General features: G+C 50.4%; 1 protein-coding gene across 1 annotated transcript in view; it reads left to right on the top strand.

The window, feature by feature from the left end:
* Positions 1-10,062, top strand: part of CASQ2 (calsequestrin 2) — an 86,831-nt gene that overhangs the window by 45,079 nt on the left and 31,690 nt on the right. The window lies entirely within an intron of this gene.

Here is a 10,062-nt window from a genome sequence, read left to right as displayed (position 1 = left end):
AATAAGCTGCAGTCAGCAGAATAACGTGCGGAAGGTGAATGAGCAGAGCAAGTAATAAGCTGCGGTCAGCAGAATAACGTGCGGAAGGTGAATGAGCAGAGCAGGTAATAAGCTGCAGTCAGCAGAATAACGTGCGGAAGGTGAATGAGCAGAGCTGGTAATAAGCTGCGGTCAGCAGAATAACGTGCGGAAGGTGAATGAGCAGAGCAGGTAATAAGCTGCGGTCAGCAGAATAACGTGCAGAAGGTGAATGAGCAGAGCAGGTAATAAGCTGCGGTCAGCAGAATAACGTGCGGAAGGTGAATGAGCAGAGCCGGTAATAAGCTGCTGTCAGCAGAATAACGTGCAGAAGGTGAATGAGCAGAGCAGGTAATAAGCTGCAGTCAGCAGAATAATGTGCGGAAGGTGAATGAGCAGAGCAGGTAATAAGCTGCGGTCAGCAGAATAACGTGCGGAAGGTGAATGAGCAGAGCAGGTAATAAGCTGCGGTCAGCAGAATAACGTGCGGAAGGTGAATGAGCAGAGCAGGTAATAAGCTGCGGTCAGCAGAATAACGTGCGGAAGGTGAATGAGCAGAGCAGGTAATAAGCTGCAGTCAGCAGAATAATGTGCGGAAGGTGAATGAGCAGAGCAGGTAATAAGCTGCGGTCAGCAGAATAATGTGCGGAGGGTGAATGAGCAGAGCAGGTAATAAGCTGCGGTCAGCAGAATAACGTGCGGAAGGTGAATGAGCAGAGCAAGTAATAAGCTGCGGTCAGCAGAATAATGTGCGGAAGGTGAATGAGCAGAGCAGGTAATAAGCTGCAGTCAGCAGAATAATGTGCAGAGGGTGAATGAGCAGAGCAGGTAATAAGCTGCAGTCAGCAGAATAACGTGCAGAAGGTGAATGAGCAGAGCAGGTAATAAGCTGCGGTCAGCAGAATAACGTGCGGAAGGTGAATGAGCAGAGCAGGTAATAAGCTGCGGTCAGCAGAATAACGTGCGGAAGGTGAATGAGCAGAGCAGGTAATAAGCTGCGGTCAGCAGAATAACGTGCAGAAGGTGAATGAGCAGAGCAGGTAATAAGCTGCAGTCAGCAGAATAATGTGCGGAAGGTGAATGAGCAGAGCAGGTAATAAGCTGCGGTCAGCAGAATAACGTGCGGAAGGTGAATGAGCAGAGCAGGTAATAAGCTGCGGTCAGCAGAATAACGTGCGGAAGGTGAATGAGCAGAGCAGGTAATAAGCTGCGGTCAGCAGAATAACGTGCGGAAGGTGAATGAGCAGAGCAGGTAATAAGCTGCAGTCAGCAGAATAATGTGCGGAAGGTGAATGAGCAGAGCAGGTAATAAGCTGCGGTCAGCAGAATAATGTGCGGAGGGTGAATGAGCAGAGCAGGTACTCATGATGCGGTCAGCAGAATAACGTGCAGAAGGTGAATGAGCAGAGCAGGTAATAATCTGAGGTCAGCAGAATAACGTGCGGAAGGTGAATGAGCAGAGCAGGTAATAAGCTGCGGTCAGCAGAATAACGTGCAGAAGGTGAATGAGCAGAGCAGGTAATAAGCTGCGGTCAGCAGAATAACGTGCAGAAGGTGAATGAGCAGAGCAGGTAATAAGCTGCGGTCAGCAGAATAATGTGCGGAGGGTGAATGAGCAGAGCAGGTACTCATGATGCGGTCAGCAGAATAACGTGCAGAAGGTGAATGAGCAGAGCAGGTAATAATCTGAGGTCAGCAGAATAACGTGCAGAAGGTGAATGAGCAGAGCAGGTAATAAGCTGCGGTCAGCAGAATAACGTGCAGAAGGTGAATGAGCAGAGCAGGTAATAAGCTGCAGTCAGCAGAATAACGTGCAGAAGGTGAATGAGCAGAGCCGGTAATAAGCTGCGGTCAGCAGAATAACGTGCGGAAGGTGAATGAGCAGAGCAGGTAATAAGCTGCGGTCAGCAGAATAACGTGCGGAAGGTGAATGAGCAGAGCAGGTAATAAGCTGCGGTCAGCAGAATAACGTGCGGAAGGTGAATGAGCAGAGCAGGTAATAAGCTGCAGTCAGCAGAATAACGTGCGGAAGGTGAATGAGCAGAGCAAGTAATAAGCTGCGGTCAGCAGAATAACGTGCGGAAGGTGAATGAGCAGAGCAGGTAATAAGCTGCGGTCAGCAGAATAACATGCAGAGGGTGAATGAGCAGAGCAGGTATAAAAGCTGCAGTCAGCAGAATAACGTGCGGAAGGTGAATGAGCAGAGCAGGTAATAAGCTGCGGTCAGCAGAATAACGTGCAGAAGGTGAATGAGCAGAGCAGGTAATAAGCTGCGGTCAGCAGAATAACATGCAGAGGGTGAATGAGCAGAGCAGGTAATAAGCTGCAGTCAGCAGAATAACGTGCGGAAGGTGAATGAGCAGAGCAGGTAATAAGCTGCGGTCAGCAGAATAACGTGCGGAAGGTGAATGAGCAGAGCAGGTAATAAGCTGCGGTCAGCAGAATAACGTGCAGAAGGTGAATGAGCAGAGCAGGTAATAAGCTGCGGTCAGCAGAATAACGTGCGGAAGGTGAATGAGCAGAGCAGGTAATAAGCTGCGGTCAGCAGAATAACATGCAGAAGGTGAATGAGCAGAGCAGGTAATAAGCTGCGGTCAGCAGAATAACGTGCGGAAGGTGAATGAGCAGAGCAGGTAATAAGCTGCGGTCAGCAGAATAACGTGCGGAAGGTGAATGAGCAGAGCAGGTAATAAGCTGCAGTCAGCAGAATAACGTGCGGAAGGTGAATGAGCAGAACAGGTAATAAGCTGCAGTCAGCAGAATAACGTGCGGAAGGTGAATGAGCAGAGCAGGAAATAAGCTGCAGTCAGCAGAATAACATGCAGAGGGTGAATGAGCAGAGCAGGTAATAAGCTGCGGTCAGCAGAATAACATGCAGAGGGTGAATGAGCAGAGCAGGTAATAAGCTGCGGTCAGCAGAATAACGTGCGGAAGGTGAATGAGCAGAGCAGGTAATAAGCTGCAGTCAGCAGAATAACGTTCAGAAGGTGAATGAGCAGAGCAGGTAATAAGCTGCGGTCAGCAGAATAACGTGCGGAAGGTGAATGAGCAGAGCAGGTAATAAGCTGCGGTCAGCAGAATACCGTGCGGAAGGTGAATGAGCAGAGCAGGTAATAAGCTGTGGTCAGCAGAATAACTTGCAGAAGATGAATGAGCAGAGCAGGTAATAAGCTGCGGTCAGCAGAATAACGTGCGGAAGGTGAATGAGCAGAGCAGGTAATAAGCTGCGGTCAGCAGAATAACGTGCGGAAGGTGAATGAGCAGAGCAGGTAATAAGCTGCGGTCAGCAGAATAACGTGCGGAAGGTGAATGAGCAGTGCAGGTAATAAGCTGCGGTCAGCAGAATAACGTGCGGAAGGTGAATGAGCAGAGCAAGTAATAAGCTGCGGTCAGCAGAATAATGTGCGGAAGGTGAATGAGCAGAGCAAGTAATAAGCTGCGGTCAGCATAATAACGTGCGGAAGGTGAATGAGCAGAGCAGGTAAGAAGCTGCGGTCAGCAGAATAACGTGCGGAAGGTGAATGAGCAGTGCAGGTAATAAGCTGCAGTCAGCAGAATAATGTGCGGAGGGTGAATGAGCAGAGCAGGTACTCATGATGCGGTCAGCAGAATAACGTGCGGAAGGTGAATGAGCAGAGCAGGTAATAAGCTGCGGTCAGCAGAATAACGTGCAGAAGGTGAATGAGCAGAGCAGGTAATAAGCTGCGGTCAGCAGAATAACGTGCGGAAGGTGAATGAGCAGAGCAGGTAATAAGCTGCGGTCAGCAGAATAACGTGCGGAAAGTGAATGAGCAGAGCAGGTAATAAGCTGCAGTCAGCAGAATAACGTGCAGAAGGTGAATGAGCAGAGCAGGTAATAAGCTGCGGTCAGCAGAATAATGTGCAGAAGGTGAATGAGCAGAGCAGGTAATAAGCTGCGGTCAGCAGAATAAGGTGCAGAAGGTGAATGAGCAGAGCAGGTAATAAGCTGCGGTCAGCAGAATAACGTGCGGAAGGTGAATGAGCAGAGCAAGTAATAAGCTGCGGTCAGCAGAATAACGTGAGGAAGGTGAATGAGCAGAGCAGGTAATAAGCTGCGGTCAGCAGAATAATGTGCAGAAGGTGAATGAGCAGAGCAGGTAATAAGCTGCGGTCAGCAGAATAACGTGCGGAAGGTGAATGAGCAGAGCAAGTAATAAGCTGCGGTCAGCAGAATAACGTGAGGAAGGTGAATGAGCAGAGCAGGTAATAAGCTGCGGTCAGCAGAATAATGTGCAGAAGGTGAATGAGCAGAGCAGGTAATAAGCTGCGGTCAGCAGAATAACGTGCGGAAGGTGAATGAGCAGAGCTGGTAATAAGCTACGGTCAGCAGAATAACGTGCGGAAGGTGAATGAGCAGAGCAAGTAATAAGCTGCGGTCAGCAGAATAATGTGCGGAAGGTGAATGAGCAGAGCAAGTAATAAGCTGCGGTCAGCAGAATAACGTGCGGAAGGTGAATGAGCAGAGCAGGTAATAAGCTGCGGTCAGCAGAATAACGTGCGGAAGGTGAATGAGCAGAGAGCAGGTAATAAGCTGCAGTCAGCAGAATAACGTGCGGAAGGTGAATGAGCAGAGCTGGTAATAAGCTGCGGTCAGCAGAATAACGTGCGGAAGGTGAATGAGCAGAGCAGGTAATAAGCTGCGGTCAGCAGAATAACGTGCAGAAGGTGAATGAGCAGAGCAGGTAATAAGCTGCGGTCAGCAGAATAACGTGCGGAAGGTGAATGAGCAGAGCCGGTAATAAGCTGCTGTCAGCAGAATAACGTGCAGAAGGTGAATGAGCAGAGCAGGTAATAAGCTGCAGTCAGCAGAATAATGTGCGGAAGGTGGATGAGCAGAGCAGGTAATAAGCTGCGGTCAGCAGAATAACGTGCGGAAGGTGAATGAGCAGAGCAGGTAATAAGCTGCGGTCAGCAGAATAACGTGCGGAAGGTGAATGAGCAGAGCAGGTAATAAGCTGCGGTCAGCAGAATAACGTGCGGAAGGTGAATGAGCAGAGCAGGTAATAAGCTGCAGTCAGCAGAATAACGTGCGGAAGGTGAATGAGCAGAGCAGGTAATAAGCTGCGGTCAGCAGAATAACGTGCGGAAGGTGAATGAGCAGAGCAGGTAATAAGCTGCGGTCAGCAGAATAATGTGCGGAGGGTGAATGAGCAGAGCAGGTACTCATGATGCGGTCAGCAGAATAACGTGCAGAAGGTGAATGAGCAGAGCAGGTAATAATCTGAGGTCAGCAGAATAACGTGCGGAAGGTGAATGAGCAGAGCAGGTAATAAGCTGCGGTCAGCAGAATAACGTGCGGAAGGTGAATGAGCAGAGCAGGTAATAAGCTGCGGTCAGCAGAATAACGTGCGGAAGGTAAATGAGCAGAGCAGGTAATAAGCTGCAGTCAGCAGAATAACGTGCAGAAGGTGAATGAGCAGAGCAGGTAATAAGCTGCGGTCAGCAGAATAACGTGCAGAAGGTGAATGAGCAGAGCAGGTAATAAGCTGCAGTCAGCAGAATAATGTGCGGAAGGTGGATGAGCAGAGCAGGTAATAAGCTGCGGTCAGCAGAATAACGTGCGGAAGGTGAATGAGCAGAGCAGGTAATAAGCTGCGGTCAGCAGAATAACGTGCGGAAGGTGAATGAGCAGAGCAGGTAATAAGCTGCGGTCAGCAGAATAACGTGCGGAAGGTGAATGAGCAGAGCAGGTAATAAGCTGCAGTCAGCAGAATAATGTGCGGAAGGTGAATGAGCAGAGCAGGTAATAAGCTGCGGTCAGCAGAATAACGTGCGGAAGGTGAATGAGCAGAGCAGGTAATAAGCTGCGGTCAGCAGAATAATGTGCGGAGGGTGAATGAGCAGAGCAGGTACTCATGATGCGGTCAGCAGAATAACGTGCAGAAGGTGAATAAGCAGAGCAGGTAATAATCTGAGGTCAGCAGAATAACGTGCGGAAGGTGAATGAGCAGAGCAGGTAATAAGCTGCGGTCAGCAGAATAACGTGCGGAAGGTAAATGAGCAGAGCAGGTAATAAGCTGCAGTCAGCAGAATAACGTGCAGAAGGTGAATGAGCAGAGCAGGTAATAAGCTGCGGTCAGCAGAATAATGTGCAGAAGGTGAATGAGCAGACCAGGTAATAAGCTGCGGTCAGCAGAATAACATGCAGAGGGTGAATGAGCAGAGCAGGTAATAAGCTGCAGTCAGCAGAATAACGTGCAGAAGGTGAATGAGCAGAGCAGGTAATAAGCTGCGGTCAGCAGAATAACGTGCGGAAGGTGAATGAGCAGAGCAGGTAATAAGCTGCGGTCAGCAGAATAACGTGCGGAAGGTGAATGAGCAGAGCAGGTAATAAGCTGCGGTCAGCAGAATAACGTGCGGAAGGTGAATGAGCAGAGCAGGTAATAAGCTGCGGTCAGCAGAATAACGTGCGGAAGGTGAATGAGCAGAGCAGGTAATAAGCTGCGGTCAGCAGAATAACGTGCGGAAGGTGAATGAGCAGTGCAGGTAATAAGCTGCAGTCAGCAGAATAACGTGCGGAAGGTGAATGAGCAGAGCTGGTAATAGGCTACGGTCAGCAGAATAACGTGCGTGCGGAAGGTGAATGAGCAGAGCAAGTAATAAGCTGCGGTCAGCAGAATAATGTGCGGAGGGTGAATGAGCAGAGCAGGTAATAAGCTGCGGTCAGCAGAATAACGTGCGGAAGGTGAATGAGCAGAGCTGGTAATAAGCTACGGTCAGCAGAATAACGTGCGGAAGGTGAATGAGCAGAGCAAGTAATAAGCTGCGGTCAGCAGAATAACGTGCGGAAGGTGAATGAGCAGAGCAGGTAATAAGCTGCAGTCAGCAGAATAATGTGCGGAAGGTGAATGAGCAGAGCAGGTAATAAGCTGCAGTCAGCAGAATAACGTGCGGAAGGTGAATGAGCAGAGCTGGTAATAGGCTACGGTCAGCAGAATAACGTGCGTGCGGAAGGTGAATGAGCAGAGCAAGTAATAAGCTGCGGTCAGCAGAATAATGTGCGGAGGGTGAATGAGCAGAGCAGGTAATAAGCTGCGGTCAGCAGAATAACGTGCGGAAGGTGAATGAGCAGAGCTGGTAATAAGCTACGGTCAGCAGAATAACGTGCGGAAGGTGAATGAGCAGAGCAAGTAATAAGCTGCGGTCAGCAGAATAACGTGCGGAAGGTGAATGAGCAGAGCCGGTAATAAGCTGCGGTCAGCAGAATAACGTGCGGAAGGTGAATGAGCAGAGCAGGTAATAAGCTGCAGTCAGCAGAATAACGTGCGGAAAGTGAATGAGCAGAGCAGGTAATAAGCTGCAGTCAGCAGAATAACGTGCGGAACGTGAATGAGCAGAGCAGGTAATAAGCTGCGGTCAGCAGAATAACGTGCGGAAGGTGAATGAGCAGAGCAGGTAATAAGCTGCGGTCAGCAGAATAACGTGCGGAAGGTGAATGAGCAGAGCAGGTAATAAGCTGCGGTCAGCAGAATAACGTGCGGAAGGTGAATGAGCAGAGCAGGTAATAAGCTGCGGTCAGCAGAATAACGTGCGGAAGGTGAATGAGCAGAGCAGGTAATAAGCTGCGGTCAGCAGAATAACGTGCGGAAGGTGAATGAGCAGAGCAGGTAATAAGCTGCAGTCAGCAGAATAACGTGCGGAAGGTGAATGAGCAGAGCTGGTAATAGGCTACGGTCAGCAGAATAACGTGCGTGCGGAAGGTGAATGAGCAGAGCAAGTAATAAGCTGCGGTCAGCAGAATAATGTGCGGAGGGTGAATGAGCAGAGCAGGTAATAAGCTGCGGTCAGCAGAATAACGTGCGGAAGGTGAATGAGCAGAGCTGGTAATAAGCTACGGTCAGCAGAATAACGTGCGGAAGGTGAATGAGCAGAGCAAGTAATAAGCTGCGGTCAGCAGAATAACGTGCGGAAGGTGAATGAGCAGAGCAGGTAATAAGCTGCAGTCAGCAGAATAAGGTGCAGAAGGTGAATGAGCAGAGCAGGTAATAAGCTGCGGTCAGCAGAATAACGTGCGGAAGGTGAATGAGCAGAGCAGGTAATAAGCTGCGGTCAGCAGAATAACGTGCGGAAGGTGAATGAGCAGAGCAGGTAATAAGCTGCGGTCAGCAGAATAACGTGCGGAAGGTGAATGAGTAGAGCAGGTAATAAGCTGCGGTCAGCAGAATAATGTGCGGAGGGTGAATGAGCAGAGCAGGTACTCATGATGCGGTCAGCAGAATAACGTGCAGAAGGTGAATGAGTAGAATGCTTTGCATGTAATGAATTGTCTATCCGCTCTACTCATGATGCGGTAAGACTTATCACACATTATTCTGCAGCTTAGTAAGTGTACCCTGATATCTGTTATTACATGTATCAAGTCCAAGCTGAGATTTGTAGTCCCCCAGGCCTAGCATCGCCCCGGGATGTCCTCAGAGTGTGGATTCTGAGCTTGTAGAGGGGGTTAGTGTGATACAGTACGACGGATCACAGAATTCTACTCTACGTTACTGCTCTAGGGCTCACGGGCGTAACTACGAATCACTGGGCCCCCCTGCGAAATGTTGGATGGGGCCCCTCCCCCTTCACTGTCTGCACAGGTAAACTGAGAAGCAATGTTATGCAGTTGGCTAGTGCACACCTGAATGTGTTTTCCCCATGAGTGGGGTCAGGTCCTAATGCTCCCCACCTGCATTTAAAGTGGTTGCCTATGGGTAACCCGTGTTTGTGAGTATATATACATAACATTGAACTCTTCATTTTACCAGACAATACTGCACCATATTGGGCTCTCCATTCTCTTCTTGTTTTTAAGCATTCTTCTCTGCGCTGCACTCCTCCGCAAAAGAGAACAAAACAAAAACGCAGCTCAGCTGGGCGCTCTTGGGGACCCGGCACCCGGGGGCACTTGTCCTACCCTGACCCCCCCTAGCTCCGCGCCTGCAGAGACCCTGAGAGATAGAGCAATCCAGCAGGGGGAGGAGCCTCTGGTAATGGGTGCAGCAGGGGGGCAGAGCTGGGAACTCAGGTGCACAGAGATCTCACCACCAGATCCCTGAGAGATAGAAGAATCCAGCAGGGGGAGGAGCCTCTGGTAATGGGTGCAGCAGGTGGGCAGAGCTGGGAACTCAGGTGCACAGAGATCTCACCACCAGATCCCTGAGAGATAGAGCAATCCAGCAGGGGGAGGAGCCTCTGGTAATGGGTGCAGCAGGGGGGCAGAGCTGGGAACTCAGGTGCACAGAGATCTCACCACCAGATCCCTGAGAGATAGAGGAATCCAGCAGGGAGAGGAGCCTCTGGTAATGGGTGCAGCAGGTGTGCAGAGCTGGGAACTCAGGTGCACAGAGATCTCACCACCAGATCCCTGAGAGATAGAAGAATCCAGCAGGGGGAGGAGCCTCTGGTAATGGGTGCAGCAGGTGTGCAGAGCTGGGAACTCAGGTGCACAGAGATCTCACCACCAGATCCCTGAGAGATAGGAGAATCCAGCAGGGGGATGAGCCTCTGGTAATGGGTGCAGCAGGTGTGCAGAGCTGGGAATTCAGGTGCACAGAGATCTCACCACCAGAGCCCCTGAGAGATAGAGGAATCCAGCAGGGGGAGGAGTCTCTGGTAATGGATGCAGCAGGTGTGCAGAGCTGGGAACTCAGGTGCACAGAGATCTCACCACCAGATTCCTGAGAGATAGGAGAATCCAGCAGGGGGATGAGCCTCTGGTAATGGGTGCAGCAGGTGTGCAGAGCTGGGAATTCAGGTGCACAGAGATCTCACCACCAGAGCCCCTGAGAGATAGAGGAATCCAGCAGGGGGAGGAGTCTCTGGTAATGGGTGCAGCAGGTGTGCAGAGCTGGGAACTCAGGTGCACAGAGATCTCACCACCAGATCCCTGAGAGATAGAAGAATCCAGCAGGGGGAGGAGCCTCTGGTAATGGGTGCAGCAGGTGGGCAGAGCTGGGAACTCAGGTGCACAGAGATCTCACCACCAGATCCCTGAGAGATAGGAGAATCCAGCAGGGGGAGGAGTCTCTGGTAATGGGTGCA

Source organism: Hyperolius riggenbachi, chromosome 2, assembly GCF_040937935.1.
Source record: "Hyperolius riggenbachi isolate aHypRig1 chromosome 2, aHypRig1.pri, whole genome shotgun sequence".
Classification (NCBI taxonomy): domain Eukaryota; kingdom Metazoa; phylum Chordata; class Amphibia; order Anura; family Hyperoliidae; genus Hyperolius; species Hyperolius riggenbachi.
Note: the sequence above shows the minus strand (reverse complement) of the source record. Positions and strands in the feature narration are given on the sequence as shown.